The 21,574-nt window shown below is 42.3% G+C and overlaps 1 non-coding gene across 1 annotated transcript; it reads right to left on the bottom strand.

The window, feature by feature from the left end:
• Nucleotides 1–17,501: 17,501 nt before the first annotated feature.
• LOC131238155 (small nucleolar RNA R71) lies at nucleotides 17,502–17,609 on the bottom strand. Its single transcript, XR_009167565.1, has one exon. It is a non-coding gene; the product is annotated as a small nucleolar RNA R71 (small nucleolar RNA).
• Nucleotides 17,610–21,574: the final 3,965 nt, after the last annotated feature.

Below are 21,574 nucleotides of genomic sequence, written 5' to 3'. Positions count from 1 at the left end.
TTTATCATTTAAGTTGTGGAATGTATGTGTGGATGTGAATGTTGTAATTTTTACATTTCAAGCACAGTGGGGAATGTCGTAATAATTTAGATTTAAATTCCTGGAACTTATTTCAATTCCTTGCTATTTATTTAGTCCTCTTTGGTTTGAGTTTTTGATACAAAGACCTTTCTAGAAATAAGGTTGTCCTACCATAAACTCTGGTTTTTGGTGTAAGGTTGTCCTTAGAACAACATTTGTATCAACTTCTCAAGACTTGAATTTTGAGGTTGCTTTACATTCCTGTATTGTGGTTTGTTTTCTTTATGTTGTTGACTATCCTATTTATTATTTTTCGCTGTTAATAGTTTTATTTGGCATAGTCCTATTCACCCCCCCTCTAGGACATATAGCTTGGCCTTTTCACCCTCCACCACTATTTCTCCAAAACCATCCTTTACATCTCCTAATCTCCCTTATTCTCACTCATTTGAGCATAAAACCCTCATTTTTGTGTCTCATAACCTTCATACTTTCAAATCCACTTCATCCTCAAAGTTTTTCCATCTCAATGGCTCTCTTTGAGATCGTGACCGCCATCTTCTCCATTTCGACGCTCCTTTCCCTTATGGGAAAGAAGAGAGCGGCTCTGGATGAGGCTAGGCCAAGCCGTCTAAGTTGTTCTAAGAAGAAGATAAGTGCAAAAACAAGTGCAAGCGCTGAGCGGAGGTCGAAACGGGACCTTGACCCCTCGAATCCTGATAGAGAGATCTCTACAGGCGGGTGCCAAACTCGGTAAGTTTCGAAATCGCAAGGTTATTTTTGAAGCTCATGTGGATGAGAAGTTATTTGGGATGTATCCAGTGATCGACCTCCTCCTGGAGAATGGGTGGGGTCCCATATTTGAAGGAAAAATATATGCTAGTAAAGGCACTGTATGAGCCTTTTATACACACATAAGGGGCCCAACCCTCTCTAGTTTACCATCCCGTTGGGGAGAATTGAAACCAGGGTCGATGTGGATATTATGGCCCATATCATGGGAATAGAGCGTGGTGTGGTGCATGCCAGTGATACTAATCTCGCTAGTGGACGGGAGAGAGATCGCCACACTCACTTCCTTTGTAACCAACTTGTTGATTGGAGGCGAGGGAACAGTCTCGCATTGACATGTATGATGGAAGATTTTAGCCTACTCCACCATATATGCATGTACAACGTGTATCCCAGATTGAACAACCGCACGGAATGCACTAGATTTATGGTGAACTTCCTATACTGAGTTGACAGGGAGAAAAAGTGTGCCTGCCTACTCTCGCCTTGACTTAGATAATTAATATTGCACGGTCTACTCAGGGGGATGCCTCCCTCCCATTTGGCCGACTCATCTACAAGATTGCCTACAACTTCGGATTTAGGCTTCACATGGACAACCTCGTGCCTGTCCATTTCATCAATGACGCTACACTCCATAATATGAAAATAGGCCCCAGGCAACGTCAAGCCAGAATTGAAGAATTCGGGGATGAGATATAAGAAGAGATCGAAGAAGAGGAAGCAATGAAGAAGAGGAAGGCAGTGAAGAAGAGGGACAGGAGGAAGAAGAGGAGGCCCAGGACTCAGACGGGAGACCTCCTATTGCTCGTGATGACCACCATGACCGGGACGCCTTAGATGCCCGCATGGCCAAGATTGATGAAATCAGGCCTACTTAAAAGCAGAAGTTCGAGGAAAATCGGGCCTACCTGAAGCAAAAGTTTATGAGAATGTCCCGCACCCTGAAGGCCCTCTTGTGCTATATGCAGGATAAGGGAGCACCTCTGCCCTCACCAGAATCGGAGGACTAGTAGTATAGTTGTAGTTGCCTTTTGTTTCTTTTTATAATAGCCTTGGATAGGCTTATTTTGGATGTTAGGTTAGTAGGTGTTGAAGCCTTTTGTTAGTTAGCTTTCATGCATCCTCTATGTAACACTTTGGTTCTCAAAACCTGAGGATAGTTGCTCCTCATAGAGAACCCGAGTATTATGTTATGAAGTGGACCATTATACATCCAATTAATGGTAAATTTCATAGTATAAAGTAAAGCAATCACCACAAAAGCCAGGGATATCAAGAGTAACAAAAGTAAGTTTAATACAAGTAAATGAAAGCAACATGAAATCCCTCAGTAGGGGAATTGTTATTACAACTCAAACAAAACTTAAAGTCCAAGATATGAAAGCACGTAAATCTTAAATTATCAGTTGAGCTCCAACAGCTCAACTACATTTACATAGAGTTCTTCCTCGCCAAACTCCACCTTAGTCGTCCTTGGGATCCCGTCATAGGGGTCTCCGCTTGTCATCAAACCTGCGTCTATTTGGTGCAACCACATGATTGGATGAGTAAAACTAAGTGGGAACTTTCCTCAAAGATTCAAGCATATCAAATCATTCCAATGTAAATTAAACCAGTATTTTCATTTCACAAGACAGTAATATCATAATGTAGGCAAAGTCATATGAATACATGCATGAATGTATGAATGTATGTTCAAGTCACAGATCTGGGGATGCACCATAGTACATGTAATACTACATCATATGTAACTGTGATAAATTTTATTAAATGAAATGCATAAGGCTTCTTTTGTTTAGAAATGTATAGAATGTTTGGAAAAAGTGGATGATGTTATCCTAATCCTATAAATGCTATACCCTATGTTGTGTATAGGGAATGCCTCCTAAAACTACTCGAAACAAGGCATGTCTCCCACTTGGCGGATTGATTGACGGGGCCCCTCACCTGAGTGGTAGCCAAACGGACCCTAGTTTGGGTCTGAGTAGCGAGAGGTTGCCGAATTCACAACCGGCCACTAGCCCCACAAATGGGCCAACATCGAGTGCATCACCCGTTCTGGGTCACAACTGTGTGTCTTCGTCGATGCCACACATGCCTCAGGCAGCCTCTCCCCCTGATAGGTTAGAGAAGATGATGCTCCTAATGCAATAGCAACAATAGATTCTGGCAACTATAGTGAGGGCCATCGCACAGAACATGAATGTGGCCCCGCCGATGCCACCCGTACAGCCTACTGGGACTATGACTACAAGTGGCCCATTTGAGGGCTTTTAGTGCCTCCATCCTCCCACTTTTGCGGGTACTCAGAGACTTGAGGAGGCCGAGTATTGGTTGGATCGTATTTCTAAGATGTTGAGGCCATTACACTGTACCAAGGCGGAATAGGTTGAGCTAGTCACATATATGTTCGAGAAGGAAGCTAACCTGTGGTGCGATAGTGTCCTTCGAACCGTTCCTACAGGATTTGCATGGACATGGAATGAATTCGAGGTACGCTTCTACGAGAAGTATTTCCCCTCACTTACCGTAATGAAAAGGAGGGCAAATTCCTCCACCTCAGACAGGGGGATGATAGTGGAAGAATACGAGAACTGTTTTATAGAGCTGGCTAGATATGCTACTTTGATTTTGGCAGACAATCCGATGAGAATGCGGCAATTTTCAGAAGGGTTGCGGGCTGACATCCGCACTAAGATGTGTTGCGCTAGCATCTCCAATTATACTAAACTAGTGAACATGTCCTTGCGAGCTGAGCAGGATGGTGAAAGGGTGTGTCGAACACACATGCTAATGGGCTCCAGGCCTAGGCCTGAATTATAGAACCGGCCATTTCTTAGCAAGAGGCCGTATATGAACTCGCTTCCTAGACCAATGGCTTTGCCGGCTTAGCAGAGGTGATCTGATCTTTGGTGTACTTATTGTAACAAAGCGGGCCATGCTGACCCCTTTTGTTTTACCAAGATGAAGGACAACGGCTACATGCCGCCTCAAACGCTACTTATGTATTGCGGCCCACGTGTGTTCTAGATAGGAAGGGACAAGTATTATGTAGCAAGGTTATCCCACTCGTGACAGTTTTATGGACACACCACACCGAGGAGGAGACTACTTAGGAAAAGGAAGCTGAAGTCCATAAGAACTACCCACAGATCCTCGAGGAGTATAAAAAGGTACTAATTTTAGAGATAAAATTTTTCTTTATGGGGGGTAGATTGCAACGTCTTGGAAAAATCCGTACAAGGACCCGAGTACCACCTCAGGCAAGACTATCCAAGGACTGTATCTTGTCGAATAATTTAGGCAGAAATTAGTTAAGTAATAAACTAAATAATTAGTGGATTAAGCTTGGGCCACCATTTCTACAAGTGAGAAGTCCTAAAACCATTAATACCACTGACTCAACATCACTTAAAAACCTAGGAGAAATCCCAAGAACCTGTCGCTCTTAGGAGTACATTGGAACTTTGTATTGGACCTAGACCGTATGTCGAGGGTCCGATGACCGCAAAACTATGGGACTATGTCCATCCTACTGGGCTTGACAACTATCGCGGGAGTCAAGCTTAGATAGTGTCAAGAAACGTACAACATGAGCCATGAGTAAAGTGTGTGAGAAACGTGAATACCTTTAGAAAATGAACCAAAACTTAAGTGAATTGGGTCGTTCACTCTTACACAAAATTGAGGATTTCAGACCGTCAGTTTCTGACTAAACTTCACCCATGAGGAAAGAAAATTTCCCTGCACATCCGTATAACTGTAGCCCCAATTGAGTAAGTATGATCGTTGATCTGACACAGGTTCTCCTCGGTCGATCGGCTTATCTGATCGCACCAAAATCATGTCTTGGCATGGATCCATTGTTAGAGAGCATGCCCTATGACGTAGGTGGGTAGTGGGCCTCCCTAGGAGCCCTATTTGTTAGAAACAGTCACCCAAAGGGTATAAACTATGTATATAGTGGCCCGGGGGCCATTTGCATCACTTCTGGGCTTATAAATAGCCCTTATTTCACCCCACCTCTCTCATATACGAATTTCTCCAAAACCCTAAGGGAGAGAAAGGAGAAAAGAAGAAAAAAAGAGGGAAGAGAGAAGGAGTTTGGGAGATTGCTACAAGAATCCTCTCCCACGATTCCACGCACAAATCTCTACCTAATTACGCTACCAAACCTTTTCGGTTACGATTTTGTATAAGAAACCCTAACCCTAATCTAGTAGTAGAAATCCAGGATAGTCGTTCGTCAATCTAGCTAACCAGATTCATCATTTAGGTACCCGACATTCCGTTTTCGAAAACATATAGTTCGGACCAAGTCCGAATCGAGCATCCCGACAAAAGGTGCAGACTATAAACACTTAGGTTGTGGTTACCAATGCTTTCATGTCAGCTAATGATTTATGTCTGACTTGATTGCTGTTGTATTGTCTTAGATACACCAATTTTGGTATAATATACATGTATGAACTGTGTTGAGCAAAAGATGCATCCCATGTGTTGGTTGAAATGTTTGAATGAACATTTAAACATGATTTGTGCTTGCTATGATTACTGATCTAGGATTCATCATTGTCACATGCATCCAGATCTCTCTGTATAAGGAATTGCTAAAATATATGTTGTAACTTAGTCTATATATTTGATGAAGTGTAGTCTAAGTGTTTGATGAATTGTCTGAACGAGAAATTGTTGATGATTTGTATTTATTATGAGTATTAAGATATGATTCTTAATTGCCTTATACATATGTATAGTTTCTTTCATGTAATCATATTTGCTTCTACGTAATTTATTGATAAAATGCAAGTATTTAGTAACATGATCAATGTGTTCAATGAAATGCTCAAATGAGGAATTCACTTGGATTGTTTGTTAAATGCTGAAGTGATTATTACATGTGTTTATTGGCTACATCTGAGTAAGATTGGGGCTACAACGTAGCCTAGGAAATCAGTAAAAGTCCCTGTTCGGGTGGCCGAATTAGTCTCGCCACATTGGGTAAACTCGACGAATCTAGGTCGCACGACGATTGTCGACAGTGGTTAGGCCACGAGGGGTGCTTATGCACTCCATGTTAATTAAGTCAGTGTGTACTCGTACCAAACGAACTTGCCTAATAAACTAATTGGCCTATTATGTGTTTACCATGTATGGACACTACTGCTTGAATCTAAGGTACCCCTCACCAATGTAAAGTCCCACTTTAACCTGGTATCATAATCCGCTAAGACTCATGAGCCGGGCATGGTGGTATGGGATACCGTGTTCGAGCTGTTGGCCTTCGCTAGGGTGATAAGCCTCCCCGTAGTGACCAGTGAGCAACTAAGACTCGTGAGTCGGGCATGGTGGTATGAGACACCATGTTCGTGCTGTCGGCCTACGCTAAGGTGACGAGCTTCCTCATAGTAACTGCGAGTATAAACTCTTAAACTTGCCTATCGACTGCTTTTCATTAAGGGTGATGACCCTACAACTTACCTATCGTATATGCTTAACTAGGAGTGACGAACTTAGATGGATCATTCGGTTCGGGTCAATGATATAAAGGGAGGTACCATAGCTTCCCAAACCTACTGTATGAATAAGCTTAATTAAGTTCTTGGCTAACACAACCATGCATCGCATTGCATTAGTTAGGATGTGCTTTAAAGGCGATAAAGTTGTACCATTTTGAGGAAGTGTTGTCATATGCGAAATATGTTGTCGGAGTCATTTGTGGGGGAGCTTTGATGTGAGGGCATACATCATTACTTGCACTCCATTCTTGCATGAAAAAGAGTAGTTAAGAAGTGATTGTTATGATTGACTTATCATTACTGCTTGATTGACTTGATAACATTTTAACTTTTGCCTTATAGTACCACTGAGTTGGCCACTCACCCCCACTTTGGGACGGTGTTTTAAAACACCAACCAGACTTTAATTTAGACGCAGGTGCTGATGACGTCTATGTTATGGAGCTAGACTTCATGGATGAGGAGGAGGAATTCTCCTACTTTCAGCTCTCGGGCGAGTCGATGTAGACCTCGTGCTGATGCGCAGGGAATACTGGGATATTTGGCTTTGTTGGACACTTTACATTTTCATATTTTGTTCATTTTGAAACAATTCATGTATATATTAAACCCAGTTACGTATTCATACTCTTGAGGTTTGTGAAACACCCACATGCTTAAATATATATGTTTCAGACTTCCACTTACTTAATTTAATTATATTCGGAGTATGATATGCTGTTTTAGTATAATCTCACTCATGCTTAACTCATTAATATGGATGAAATCTTAACATCATTATCCATACTGCATAAGTGATGTTCTGAATCTCGGGAGTAGAGCATTGCTCGACCCTTGAAATTCAGGGTGTTATGAGATTGGTTTAGATAGAAGTCCCTTGTGATGGCCCCACGCTTGCTACACTACGTACTATCATCCCGACTTCACACTCCAGTTTGGTCATTTCTTTCGCACCGCATATTGCGTTGCATCCTCAGCACACAACATTTAGTTTACTAAGCTTCTATAGTACATATCCTGAATGAGGTTGATGTTATTATGGACTCATCAGGATCTGCATATCGCATTACATTTGCGACATATGGCATTTGGGTTGTTATGTTTTTACATTTATATGGCCTAGATGAGGCTAATGGTATTCATAACTCTTCAGACTTGCATATTGTATTACATCCTCGGTATTTGATATTTGGCTCATTATGACTTTGGATTGTGTAGTCATTCTGCATGGCATACTTTGATATTGAATGACTTATAGCCTTGCCAGTATTCCACTTACGTTGATATTTGTGTGCATGACACTTATCTCGTGTAGACATGTACACCACCCTCAAAGCTTTCTATAAGCTTATACAGATAGATGCAAACAAGTGACGATAGGATGCAGTTGAGCTGAGGCAGGAGCGTGCGGCAAAGCTTCTGGAGTTTTTGGCATTTATCTTGTATTTCCACTTCATGTATTGTACTCAAGTTTTTTTATATTAGTGGATATGTGATGATGATGTTGCCTTTGTGATTTGGGTACACTTGTGGTTATGCTCCTTTATTTACAAAAAAAATTTGACACTGAAAAATCCTCCTTGTAGGATCCCACGATCGGAACCTGGCGTATGTGCACTAGGAGCCGAGAATGGGGTACTACGGAGGTTGTTGGCATTGGATTCATTGATCGAAAATTCTGTGAGCCCGTTTTCTGAGTTTGGGGTGTGACATTCACTATTGTCTCCTGGGCATGGTAGGGTGATGTAATCCCTTCTAATCATCACAATTCTCTTCCATTAAGAATTAAGTCAATGAAAAGTTCAGATTTGATTTAATGGTTTTATCTTTCAATTGGATACGATAGGACTCCAATTCCAATTGTGTTCCTTGAATCAAGTAAGGTAGCATCTTGATAGCTATAAGTGGATCCCTGACACCCTAGTTCCCACCTTTAATTAATAGTTTAAACATTATTCACAATTACTTTCTTTTATTCAAGAATTCATATTTATACTTTCTTTTAGTTCTAGTTCTAATTCTAGTTCTTTTCAGAATATGTACAAATTTAGTCCTTATGGATTTGATCTCGTTCTCACGAGTTATTACTACATCACAACCTTACACTTGGGGTTGTGAACAAGTTCTTGGCACCGTTGCCGGGGACTACAACTACATTTTTCTAGAATTAATTGGTATTAGAATTATGTTAAGTTCGGGTTAACTTTTTTTTTAATTTAAATTTTTAGGTTTTAATTTTTTCTGAAATTGTTTTTAGAAACTAAGATTGTTTCTGTTTTGTAGGATCTTAACATAGCAACTCCAATCCGGTAACCTCTTTCTAATTCTCTCTCTCTCTCTCTCTCTCTCTTTTAGATTTCTTATTTACTTTAGTTTTCTTTCTTCTAAGTTTTAGTTGTTTGGTGCTTGAGGGCTGTGCATGTTTCATGCTCAAGTGGGTTCGTGAAAACACTCAACGTCTCTTGAGTGGAGAAGGATTAGTCGAAGGGTTGCCTATCCATCAAAGGATTAGACACCAGTTGAGATCCTCTCTGTTAATTGAAGTAATGATTGCAAATCAACCTCAACCACCAACTGTCATGCCCTAAACTCTAAAACCGGCTCAGAAAATTCTCGATCACCAAATCCGGTGCCAACAGCCTCTGTAGTGCCTCATTCTCGGCTCTCAGCACTCATACGCCAGGTTCCGATCCTGGGACCCTACAAAGAGAATTTTTAGTACGTACATTTATCTCGTAAAAAGCATAACCACAAGTTTACCCAAATCACAAAGGCAACATCATCATCACATATCCACTAATATGAACAGTTGATTATAGTGCTGAAAGGAAAATATACATATATCGACAATTAAAGCTCCAAAAGATAGTTGCACACTTCAAGCTCGCTACTGCGACCTAACGTCACCCGCACGCATCTATCGTGCATAAGCTTATAGAAAGCTTAGAGGGTGGTGTAAGTGTGTGCATAAGGAAGGCGTGCTCAGAATGCAATATTAGAGTAATGCGGAAACATGCTAGCAAGTTTGTAAATACCATCAACCTTATCTAGGCTATGCGATGTAAAAAATATAAACTAATATCATATACTAAGGAAGCAATGTAGATCAGTTATGCAATGCGGAGACATAGTATATCAGGCCCGTATCCTAGACCATACCGTTCCGTAGGCTTCCGTAGTTCGCCCGGTCTAATTTTAGTAACCCGCGACCTATAATCAGCATTTGCGCATGACCCTGAGTTGCACCCTATTAACCCAAGTCGGCTCGACTCGAGACTTGTACCCTAACGAACGCGCCGTCATCGTGGTTCCGATGCCGCGTCTCGCGCACCGAGGCGATACTCGAACCAGGAGATGTGGGCCCACATTCAGTTCGAGGAAAACGTCATGCATTTACAAACCCAAGAGAACATGTCCCATCAATCACATCAATCATGTCAAGTACATGTCCCATCCCCAAAAGCAACCCCTAAAGTCAACTCTCTCTCTCTCTCTCCACACATACATGTCAAGTATACACCCATCACTCACCCATCACCCATCTCTCTCTCTCTTACAACCTCTCTCTCACTTCTATACCCATTCTCCCAAGCAAGAGAGAGCAAACCTTCCATGGTTTTCCAAAGAGAGGAGAAGCTTGGTGTGGCCTATCTTCATACCCCCCTCATCTCCCATCTCCACCGTCCAATCTCCATCATCCTCCATCAGAGTGGTAGCCGAGGAGCTTAGCTTGCCATTGATCTAAGAAGAAGTAAGAATGGTGGGTGTTTATAGTACCTTTTCTTTTAATTTAGGGCCCACATATGGTGGGACCCATTTTGATGTATGATTGTATCAAAGAGGGACCCAAAGTGGCAGGGTCCCTTCGCTATTATGATCTCTCTCTCTCTCTCTCCATATCTTTTTGTGATGGAGTGTGTCCCTCTTGATCCATGCTGTCCACGAGATGGACCCCACCTTGAAAATGGATTGGCTGGGTACCTCCCACCAGTTATATACCTGGTGTATTAACGTCCCTGAGCTCTTGGGTCCCACTGATGTTAGCCAGTATGTGGGTCCCACCTTCCTCACCGTCCATGGACTGGACAAGTAGGAACCACCGTGATATATGTGTTTTATATCCAGGTTGTCGGTGCCTGAACGGTCTTGTGGGATCGACGCATGAAGTATGTATTTGATCCACACCATCCAACCACGTGGATGGTGGAAACCGATCGAGGTATATGATACATCCCACCGTCCATCGTGGACCCACCTTTGATGTGTATAGATCCAAGCCGTTCATCTACCGGGCTCGTGCAGCAGGGAGTTGCTGCTGCCCTGCACGTCAGCAGTTTTGTGGCCATACCTTAATGTATTTATGGTACCTACCCATGTGGAACCCACGTGTGATGTATCTGATCTGCACCATCCATAAGGACAGTGATTGTGCTGCTCGTGGGGTGGTGGGACCCACCAGACCGTCCAGCGTCTGGACGTGGCCCCACCTTGATTTTTGTATCTGATCTGCACCGTCTAGATGTGCTGGACGGTGGCAGCTAGCATGATGTATGTATTTTATTCACCGTTCGTTTAGGACGTGGCCCACCCCACATGTGTGGGTAGGACCCACATTGATGTATTTAATATATCTACACCATCCTGATCTTCTTGACGGTGGCCTCACCTTGATGTAAATGTTTTATATCCTCATCGTCCATTTGTTTCGTGGGGACCCACCTCGGATGTATGTGATCTATTCAAGCCGTCCATCTGTTTTGCCAGCATGGGACCACCATGATGTATTTATTTCACCCACATCACTTAGATTATGCTAGACGGTGCTGGACAATGTTTGGATGGTGCTGGACAATGTTTGGACAGTGCTGATTTACATGGACAATGTTTAGACAATATTGATTTATGTGGACAATGTTTGGTTGGTGCTGATCATCATTAGTGTCCCATGTGGGACCCACCATGATGTTTTATCCACTCCGTCCGTCTAGTAAGGGGACGTGGACCCCACCTTGATGTATGTGTTTCTCCAGCCATCCATCCATCTTACAGCACATGGATGGTAGGTCCCGCAATGATGTATGTCTTTTATCTACACCGTCTATAGGATGATGGGCCTTATCGTGGTGTATGTATTTTATCGGCACCGTCCAGTTAGGACGGGACCCACCTGAGGTATGTCTTGTATGCACATTGTTCATGGGTTGTAGTCCACCATGGTATATATGTTTGATCCTTACCATCTATCAGTTTTCGGGCCCATGGGATATGACCCATTACGATGCATTTGAGGCCCATGTGTAGGGCCCACATGTTATGTATTTGAGGCCCATGTGCAGGGCCCACCTATTGTGTATATGAGGCCCATTGATGCGTCCCACTTGTTGTACTGAGGCTCATGGGTCGTGGCCTACTGAGATGTATTTTTGGCCCATATGTTGTGGCCCATTGTAATGTATTTTCAGCCCATTTGGTAAGGCCCAAGGAGATGTATTTTTGGCCATATGACGTGGCTATTGTGATGTTTTTGTAGCCTATTTAATGAGGCCCATTATGATATGCATTAGGCCCATGGGTTGTGGACCATGTGATGTATCTGCGGCCCATGTGCAGGGCCCACCTATTGTGTACATGAGGCCCATGGGTGAGGTTCATTGTGATGTATTTGAGGCCCAGGTGATGCGGCCCATCATGATGCATATTAGGACCATGTGATGCGGCCCATCATGACGTGTATTAGGACCATGTGATGCAGCCCATAGTGATGTGTATGTAGCCCTTGTATGAGGCTCATTGCGATGTATATTAGGCCTTTGAGTGAGGCCATGGGCCCACGATACATTTGGCTCTATGTGGGCCCCTCGGGAGCAATGTTGGTTAAATGTCCATTTTGATTGCCAATGATGGTTGAATGTCCTCATTGTGACCTTCCCTTAGGCCTTGTTAGGCCCATTCTCATCATTTTCTAAGAGGTTTACCCTAATTATTGAGCCTCATAGGAAATCTAGTTTATTGCGCGATAGAGAGGGTAAGGAAGCCCACTTACTGCACTTAGACTCAAATCTACCCTCGGTGGGGGATATTGTGATGCTCTATCACTGTGATCACATGTGGGTGGGTGCACATGGGGGGACACTGAGTGGGCAGGGCATGAGGACCTGAGGGAGCTACCAGTGATTGACAACTACTATGCTGGCAGGCTACTATATACATAGTGAAGGTAGAACTTTGTCCCACATCGAGAGCATTGTCCGATGTTGTGGTGGCTATAAGTTGGATTCTTTCCTTAACTATCGTGACCCGTTTTAAATTAGTGTGCCTATCTTAATATTTAGATTAGATCCACCGTCCTTCTATGGACCACCATCATTCGTATGCATGTTGTGATAGATGATTGATTAAAGCAGATGCCATTGGGTTGAGATGTTTATGGGACTGCTAGTTAGACGAATTTATCTCCACATGATCGCGTGATACACGCAGGTTTGATGTATGGCCTAGATGAGATTGATGGTATTCGTGGCTCTTCAGGATATGCATATTGCATTGCATCAACGACATATGATATTTAGCTCTCTATGATCCCGCATTTGCATAGTCGATCTGCATTGCATATTCTGATATTAAATGATTTATAGACTTGCAGTATTTCCACTTACTCTGATATCTATGTGCTTGGCACTTATCTTACACACACACTTTCACCACCATCTAAGCTTTCTATAAGCTTATGCATGATAGATGCATGCCGGTGGCGTTAGGTCGCAGCAGCGTTGAGCTTAGAGCATGCAGCTGTCTCCGGGAGCTTTGATTTTGACATATGTATTTTCCTTTCAACATTGTATTCAAATGTTTATATTAGTGGATATGTGATGATGATGTTGCCTTTGTGATTTGGGTATACTTGTGGTTATGCTTCTTATGAGATAAATGTATGTTGGAAAATCCTTCTTATAGGATCCCAGGATCGGAGGTTTCTGGGCGCTTGGAGCCAAGAATGGGGTACTATGAAGGCTGTCGGCATTGGATTCAGTGATCAAAAATTTTGTAAGCCTAGTTTTCGAGTTTGGGGCGTGACATAGTAAGCCAAATATCTGATACCGAGGATATAATGAAATATGCATTGCGAATGAAATGACCAAGTTAGAGTATGAAGTCGGGATGATAGTACATAGTATCACAGGCTACAGGGTCCACCACAAGGGACTTCTATCTAAACTAGTCCCATACCTAAATTTGGATAGTCAGACTCAATGTGATAAACTCCTGATCTCAGGTTAGTTGCGCACTCCAACCGAAATTCTGGCCATTAAGAAGGTACACATAACAATTAGTTGCGCACCACCAGCCCGAGTGGATAGTGAATGAATGAATGAATGGGTAAAATGTTGAGTATACAACTCCTGCTCAACAAGTCCACATATCAGTACCATACATCTCTGGGGGTCATCACCGAGGTCTATTACACTCTACGCCAGCTTGCTGTCCCTATCCGAGCGCACAACTGTGTAAGTGGAATAGACCTTAATATCCGCTTGCCAATATCAGCCCAACTCATCGATAGCGGAACCATTCCTCAAGCTGGTCAAACTCAACCTAGATATTGCCCCATCACTCAGGCGGGTAAGGTCACACCCCCTCCAAACTGATGACGACATAGTGAGAAATGCAGCCTACTAGTATATGGCCCTCAAGCATATATATATATATATATCCACTCAGTCTAGACATTGGGGCGTCTCTTGGCCATGGAGGTTTAGGGATTTTCACCCAAGGACATCTATGGTGCCCATATGTTAGAACCAAATATTTTCGGTGTCTCATCTGCCCATCTACAATATGCCTATAAAGGCCACGACCCTGATGTCTCTAGGGCGTACGGTGGTCATATCACAAAATGTGAGATGCATGAGTCATACCATCCAGTCATGCAACAATCCTGCTCATACTGTACACTCATGTGGGTGACTCCGTCTCTCAGGGAGTCCCATAAACAACTTTCCCTATTGCATATGCAATGGTCAATCACGTCTCATAATAAACATGCGGATGATGCATATGGGCATGTATCATGATGTTATGCTGTCACATACTCATAATCGACATCGATAATCAGCCTCGACAATCGGCCTAACAAAGGGCCTAAGGGAAGGTCACAATGTGGACATTTAACCATCATTGCCCATCAATGTGGACATTTAACCAACATTGCTCCCAAGGAGTGGCCCGCATAGAGCCAAACATATAGTGGGCCCATGGCCTCACACAAGGGCCTAATATACATCACCAGGGGCCTTACTCATGGACTGCATATACATCACAATGGGCCTCAGCACATGGGCCATAAATACATCACATCGGGCCTCACTCATGGGCCACATATACATCACAATGGGCCTCGGTACATGGGCCATATACATCACAATGGGCCCCAACACATGGGTTGGGTATACATCATATTAGGCCTCAAACATGGGCCACATATACATCATGGTCGGGTCGCACTCATAAGTCACATATACATCCCATTAGGCCTCACTAAATAGGCCTCTCATACATTATAATGGACCTCATATACATCACCATGGGCCGCATCATATGGGCCACAAATATATCACATTGGGCCTCATTCAAATGCTTCATGTAAATCACAATAGGCCCCATCACTTGGGCCTAATATACATCACTATGGGCCTTACTCATGGACTGCATATACATCTTAATGGGCCTCGTGTATATCCAGACGGGCCACAATAATGGGCCTCTTATACTTCAAGTGGGCTGTAATACATGGGCCTCATATACATCAAGGTAGGCCACAACAACGAGCCTCATATATGTCAAGGTAGGTTGCAACAACGGGCCACGTATACATCAAGGTAGGCCGCAACAATGGGCCTCATATACATCAAGGTAGGCCCATCACCTAGCGGGACTATCTTCACTATTTATTTATTATTAGAGATCATTTTAGAGCATTACCCACAAAAAAATGAATCATATCGGAAGATCATCTGGACCATACAACAACCAACAGTGGAGATAATGATTTCCACCATTAAAAGGCACACCCACCATTGAAACATTTATAGGACCCACCGTTATGTATTTTTAAGATCCGACCTATTCATAAGTTAACATGGAGATAGATGAAGTGAAAACAAAAACATCAGCTTTATTGGAACTACCGTGGCCCTTAAGAAGTTTTGAACGGTGGATGTCACTGTCCCCACTTTTTTCAATGGTGGGGTCCACTTGAACTATAGATCTATCTCATTCTTTTCTCATGCCATAAAACGATCTCTCAAAATGGTTGGACGGTATGGATCACACGTACCTAATGATCAGGCCCATAGAACTTGCAGCGTCAATACAACAACTACATGCTGCAGGTGGGATACAGAGATGGACGGTCTGGATGTAGCACATACATCACGGGACCCACAAGGCTGGCTGACATCAATATGTTAGTAAAACACCTGTCCATGGCTACCCTAGACGGTTTAGATGCAACAGATACATCATGCGAGGGCCCCACAGCATGGGTATAAAACACATACATCATGTAGCACCATGCAACACACCGTCCAGTGATGGATGGTGTGGATATATAAATCATGGTGTACCCCACACCACACCGTCCAGATGGATGATGTGGATAACACATATATCATGCGTGGGACCCACAGAGCTTGATGATGTCAAGCCACAACGAGGTGGGGTCCCCAGATATACATCTGGATATGTGTGTGTGTGTGTGTGTATTATGGTGGTCCCACGTGGTGGGCCACCAATATTAGATCAAGCTGATATTTGTGTTTTCCCTCCGTCCAGACCCAGCGTCTTGACGGTTTAGATGCAACATGCACATCAGGTGGGTCCACGTGGCAGCCCACCAATCAAGATAATAAATGTGTTTTCCCTTCATCCAGGGTCCGATCAAGGACAGGCAACAAGTGCTGCCGCTGGACGGTGGTGGCCTTGGTTGGTGGACGGCATAGATGCGAAATATACATCAAGGTGGGCCATAAAATCAGAGAAAGAGAGAAAGAGAGAGAGAGAGAAATAGAGAGACATGTGAAGGGGAGGGATCCTACCACTATGGGCCCTACCTACAATCAATACAAAGCATACATTAAGTGGGTCCCACCATAAGTGGGCCCATAAATATAAATCAACGGAGGAAATTCCAAGATCACCCACCAATTGCAAATCTTCTAGGCTCCTTAGGATGCTAAGTTCCTAAGCTCCCTCTTGGATGGAAGATGATGATGATTGAAGGGCTATGATGAAAGATCTTGGGGTAGAAAGTGGGCCACACTTGGCTCTCTTCTCTCCTTGAGAAAGCTTGGATGTTACCTCCTTGAGTTGCTTAGGAATGAAGAGAGAGAAAGAGAGAGAGAGAGAAAGGAGTGATGTAAGGGGGAGAGGGATGGGTGTGATGGGTGAGTGATGGGTGTACTTGACTTGATTGATGTGACTGATTTGACATTTGGTAGAGATTCTCTTGCATGACATTTTCCTTGGGATAGACGTGGGCCCACAACTCCTAGCCTGGGTATTACATCGGGGTGCGAGACGGGGTGTTGGAACCGCGGCTATGGCACGGTCGCAAGGGTACAAGTTTTGGACTAAGCCGACTCAGATCGACAGGATGCGACTCAGGGTCGTGCATAAATGCTATTTACATGTCCCGGGTCGCTGAAATTCGACCAAGAGGATCGCGAGAGTTTAAGGAATGGTACGGTCTAAGATACAGGCCTTACACTAGCTGAGAAAGTTTAAGATGAAAATGAGGTGTAAAATGCACCCCACCTCGTACTCTACGAGATTATTTACAACCGGCGGGAGTTAGTACACCTTTGTGCATGATATTTCCATTGAATACAGAAACTATGGATATTAAACCAGGGGTAATTCAACTCCTCCCTGAATTTCATGGACTAGAATATGAAAGTCCATACTTGCATATGAAAGAGTTTGATGAAATCATATCTACATTACACTTCCCAAACGTGTCTGAGGACACAGTTAGATTGAAATTGTTTCCTTTCTCTTTGAAAGAAAAGGCTAAGTCGTGGTTACATTCCTTAAGACCAAGGTCCGTTGGCACGTGGGCCAAGATAACAAGGGAGTACCTTATAAAGTTCTTTCCCTATCAAAAACAAATACCTTAAGGAAAGTAATCATGAATTTTGTGCAAAAAGAGGATGAGACCTTCTTCCAATGTTGGGAGCGATTTAAGGATCTCATAAATTCATGTCCACAACATGGCTACAAATATATGGTGAATAACAAGATTTTTCTATGAAGGATTGACCTCACCCATGAGCCAATTTGTGGTGATGATGTGTAATGAGGAATTCATGAATAAGGAAGCCGATGATGCGTGGGATTATTTTAATAAACTGCTGAAAACGCGCAATCATGGGATACCTCTTTAAGAATTACCACTTCTAAGCCTACTTAATCAAAGAAAATGGGAGAAATTTATGTTCTAAAAGAGGAAGATGATATAAATGCAAGAGTGGCCAAACTCACAAGAAAAGTCGAGGCCATGGAACTTTAAGATGGTAGAACCCGTAAAGACTACGGAAGTTGTTTGTGGTATTTGTGCTTATAACATACATACAACTGGGAATTGCACAACAATTCCTTCTTTTAAAGAGATATTGAATGAGCAATCAAATGCCGCAAACAACTACCAAAAACCTTTCAGTGGATGCACATCAAATACATATAACTCAAGCTAGAGGAACCATCCAAACTTTAGTTGGAGGAACAGACAGATGGCTACTCCTTAAGGGATCCTTAGCCAATTTCTAAATCAAAGGAAACCTCAAGAAGATCCGATCTTAAAACATATATAAAACTAAGGGCTTTTTAATCAGGGTATGTTGCAAGCCTTTCAAGACCTTACAAAGGCCATACAAGGGCTCAAAATAAAAAATTCGATTAGGGAGAAAGGGATCCTTCTAGGTCAGCCTCTCCCCAACCCAAAATAACAATATGAAATTAGTGACCCAAGCTCTTCAAAACAAATGGAGCAGGCTAAGTCTATCACCACTCTTAGGAGTGGGAAGACAATTGACAATGAAAATAGATGAGAATAATAGACCTAGCAATGCTCCACATGGGTTAGAATTGAAACCTTAAAGTAAGCCAATTGCGTCATTCCCTCAATGGTTGATTGCAGCAAAACCTCTCTCTAACTCTCAGGATATTTTAGAGGTACTTAATCAAGTGAAGGTCAACATCCCTCTACTGGATGCCGTTAAACAAATCCCTTTATATGCAAAATTTTTGAAAGATTTATGTATGACCAAAAGACAGTAAAACATATAAAAGAAAATCTTTTTGAAAGAAAAAGTGAGTGCCATTCTCAAGCAAGATGTGCCACAAAAATACAAAGATCCCGGTAGCCCAACCATCACTTGTATAATTGGGAACCACTGGATTGAGCACGCACTTCTTGACTTAGGGGCGAACATAAATCTGATCCCTTACTCGGTTTCCGAACAATTGGATCTAAGTGAATTAAAACCCACCTGGACCACATTACAACTTGTCGATTGCTCAGTTAGTGTACCAAGAAGGATGATTGAGGATGTGTTGATCCAAGTTGATAAATTCTACTATCCAATAGATTTTATTATCCTAGATACTCAACTCATCATTATGTGAGCACTCAAATACCCGTAATTCTTGGTCACTCATTTATTACTACATCAAATGCTATCATTAATTATAGGAATTGAATTATGAATTTATCTTTCAAAAATATGACATTGGAGCTCAACATGTTTTTCAACATGAACAAACAACCAGAGGATGATGACGATACCCATGACATTAACATGATCAATTCTTTCATGGAAGATAGAGCACTTCTGACTCTATACTCTGACACTCTAGAGACGTGCTTGGCCCACTCTTCTGATTTAGATGATGACATGATTAGGGAGATGGATGCCTTGCTTGATGCTACGCCGGTACTTGAAGTTCACCGGTAAAGGCCATAATTTAAAAAATTGTCCCAAACCGATGTAGTGCCTCCACCATCTAGCCTTAAAGCACTGAAGCTTGACCTAAAACCTTTGCCCTTCGATCTTAAATATGTCTATTTAGGTCAAGATGAGACATACCCGGTGGTGATCTCTTCCCACCTTGAGAAAGAATAAGAGAGTGTGCTCATTTTCACTCTCATTGAGCATAAAGGAGCTCTTGGATGGTTGATTGTGGACATCAAGGGAATGGACCTTTTGATTTGTACTCACCATATCCATCTTAAGGATAATACGAAAACCTCCCGAAAACCACAACGTTGACTCAATCCAAATATGAAAGAAGTGGTTAAGGCTGAGGTAATTAAGTTGTTGGATGTGGGTATCATATACCCTATATCCAACAGTCAATGGGTGAGTCCAACTCAGGTGGTTCCTAAGAAGTCCGGAGTCACCATCGTAGCCAATGCTGGCAATGAACTCATGCTAACTAGAGTTACTACCGGTTGAAGAATGTGCATTGACTACAGAAAGTTGAATACTGTCATAGGGAAGGACTACTTTCCTTTGCCCTTGATTGGTCAAATTTTAGAAAGGCTAGCCGGTCACTCTTACTATTGCTTCCTTGTCGGATATTCGGTATACAATCAGATAGAGATATCCCTTTAAGATTAAGAGAAGACAACATTCACATGTCCCTTTAACACTTTTGCTTACTGAAGGATGCCATTCAGACTATGTAGTGCTCCCGCCACTTTTTAGCGATGTATGTTGAGTATTTTTTCTGACATGGTGGGGCAATATATAGAGGTCTTCATGGACGACTTCTCTATCTTTGGTCCATCCTTTAGCGAGTGTTTAGAAGATCTTAAATGTGCGCTGAAGCAATGCGAGGAAAAGACTTTGGTTCTGAATTGGGAGAAATGTCATTTCATGGTTCCCAAGGGAATTGTGCTTGGACACATAATTTTGTCTAAGGGAATTGAGGTAAATGAGGCAAAATTTGATCTCATCTCTAAATTATCTTTACCTAAGAGCGTACATGATGTGCGATCCTTCTTGGGACATGTAGGATTCTATATACGATTCATAAAGGACTTTAGTCATCTCTCTCGTCCTTTATGCAATCTACTTTAAAAGTATGTACCATACGAGTGGACTGAACAATACTAAGAAGTTTTCACTAAGCTTAAGGGCATGTTAACTACCACACCTATCATGCAGTCACCCGATTGGAGCATCCCTTTTGAGATTATGTACGATGCATCTGACTATGTTATTGGGGCTATGTTAGGCTAAAGAAAATAAAAGAAGCCCTACATTCATTATGCAAGTAGAACTCTAAATTCTGTCCAAGTGAACTACTCTATTACAGAGAAGGAACTCTTAGCCGTAATGTTCACTTTGGACAAATTTAGGTCCCACCTGATCGGATATAAGATCATCATCTACACGAATGTTCACAACCCCAAGTGTAGGGTCGCGATGTAGTAATAATCTTGGTGAGACCGAGGTCAAATCCGTAGGGACTAATCTCGTGAGTATTTTGAGAGCAACTAGAAGTAGAACTAGAAGAAGATGCAAATCTAAATCTAAAAATAAGAGAGTAATTGTGATGTATGAAATTAGAAACTTAAGAAATTAAAGGTGGGAACTAAGGTTTCTAAGGATCCACTTGTAGAGATCAGAGAGATCTATGCTTGATTTAAGGACCAGCTGGAATCAGAGTCCCATCTTATCCAATTAGAAGATATCTTAGTAAAACCAAATCTGAACTTCCTTTGACCTAATTCTCAATGGATGAGAGTTGTGAGAACTGGAAGTGACTCCATCACAAAACCATGCCCAGGAGATAATGGCTCACAATAGGATATACCAATCTCATAACCAAACATAAGAGAATTATGAAGATTAGAAGGGATTATGTCATCCAACCATGCCCAAGGGACGATGGTGAACAACAAGATTTTCTAATTTCACAATCTCAATACATGAAAAGAACATACACGAAGCTATCGCAAATCTATTATAATTTGAGTCACAACAAACCATTAAAAACTGAAAGTATTTCTTAAATATCAAACTAAAATCAAAGGCAGTTCAACTTAAACATGAATCAAAGCAATAAAAAATATCCCATCACGCTACAAGCTTCATGTAAGGCACGTATCCTAGTCCGTACCGTTCCATAGACTTCCGCGATCCTCCCTATCGAATTTCAGTGACCCTGACCTGTAA

Source organism: Magnolia sinica, chromosome 2 (genome assembly GCF_029962835.1).
Source record: "Magnolia sinica isolate HGM2019 chromosome 2, MsV1, whole genome shotgun sequence".
In the NCBI taxonomy this organism is placed as follows: domain Eukaryota; kingdom Viridiplantae; phylum Streptophyta; class Magnoliopsida; order Magnoliales; family Magnoliaceae; genus Magnolia; species Magnolia sinica.
Note: the sequence above shows the minus strand (reverse complement) of the source record. Positions and strands in the feature narration are given on the sequence as shown.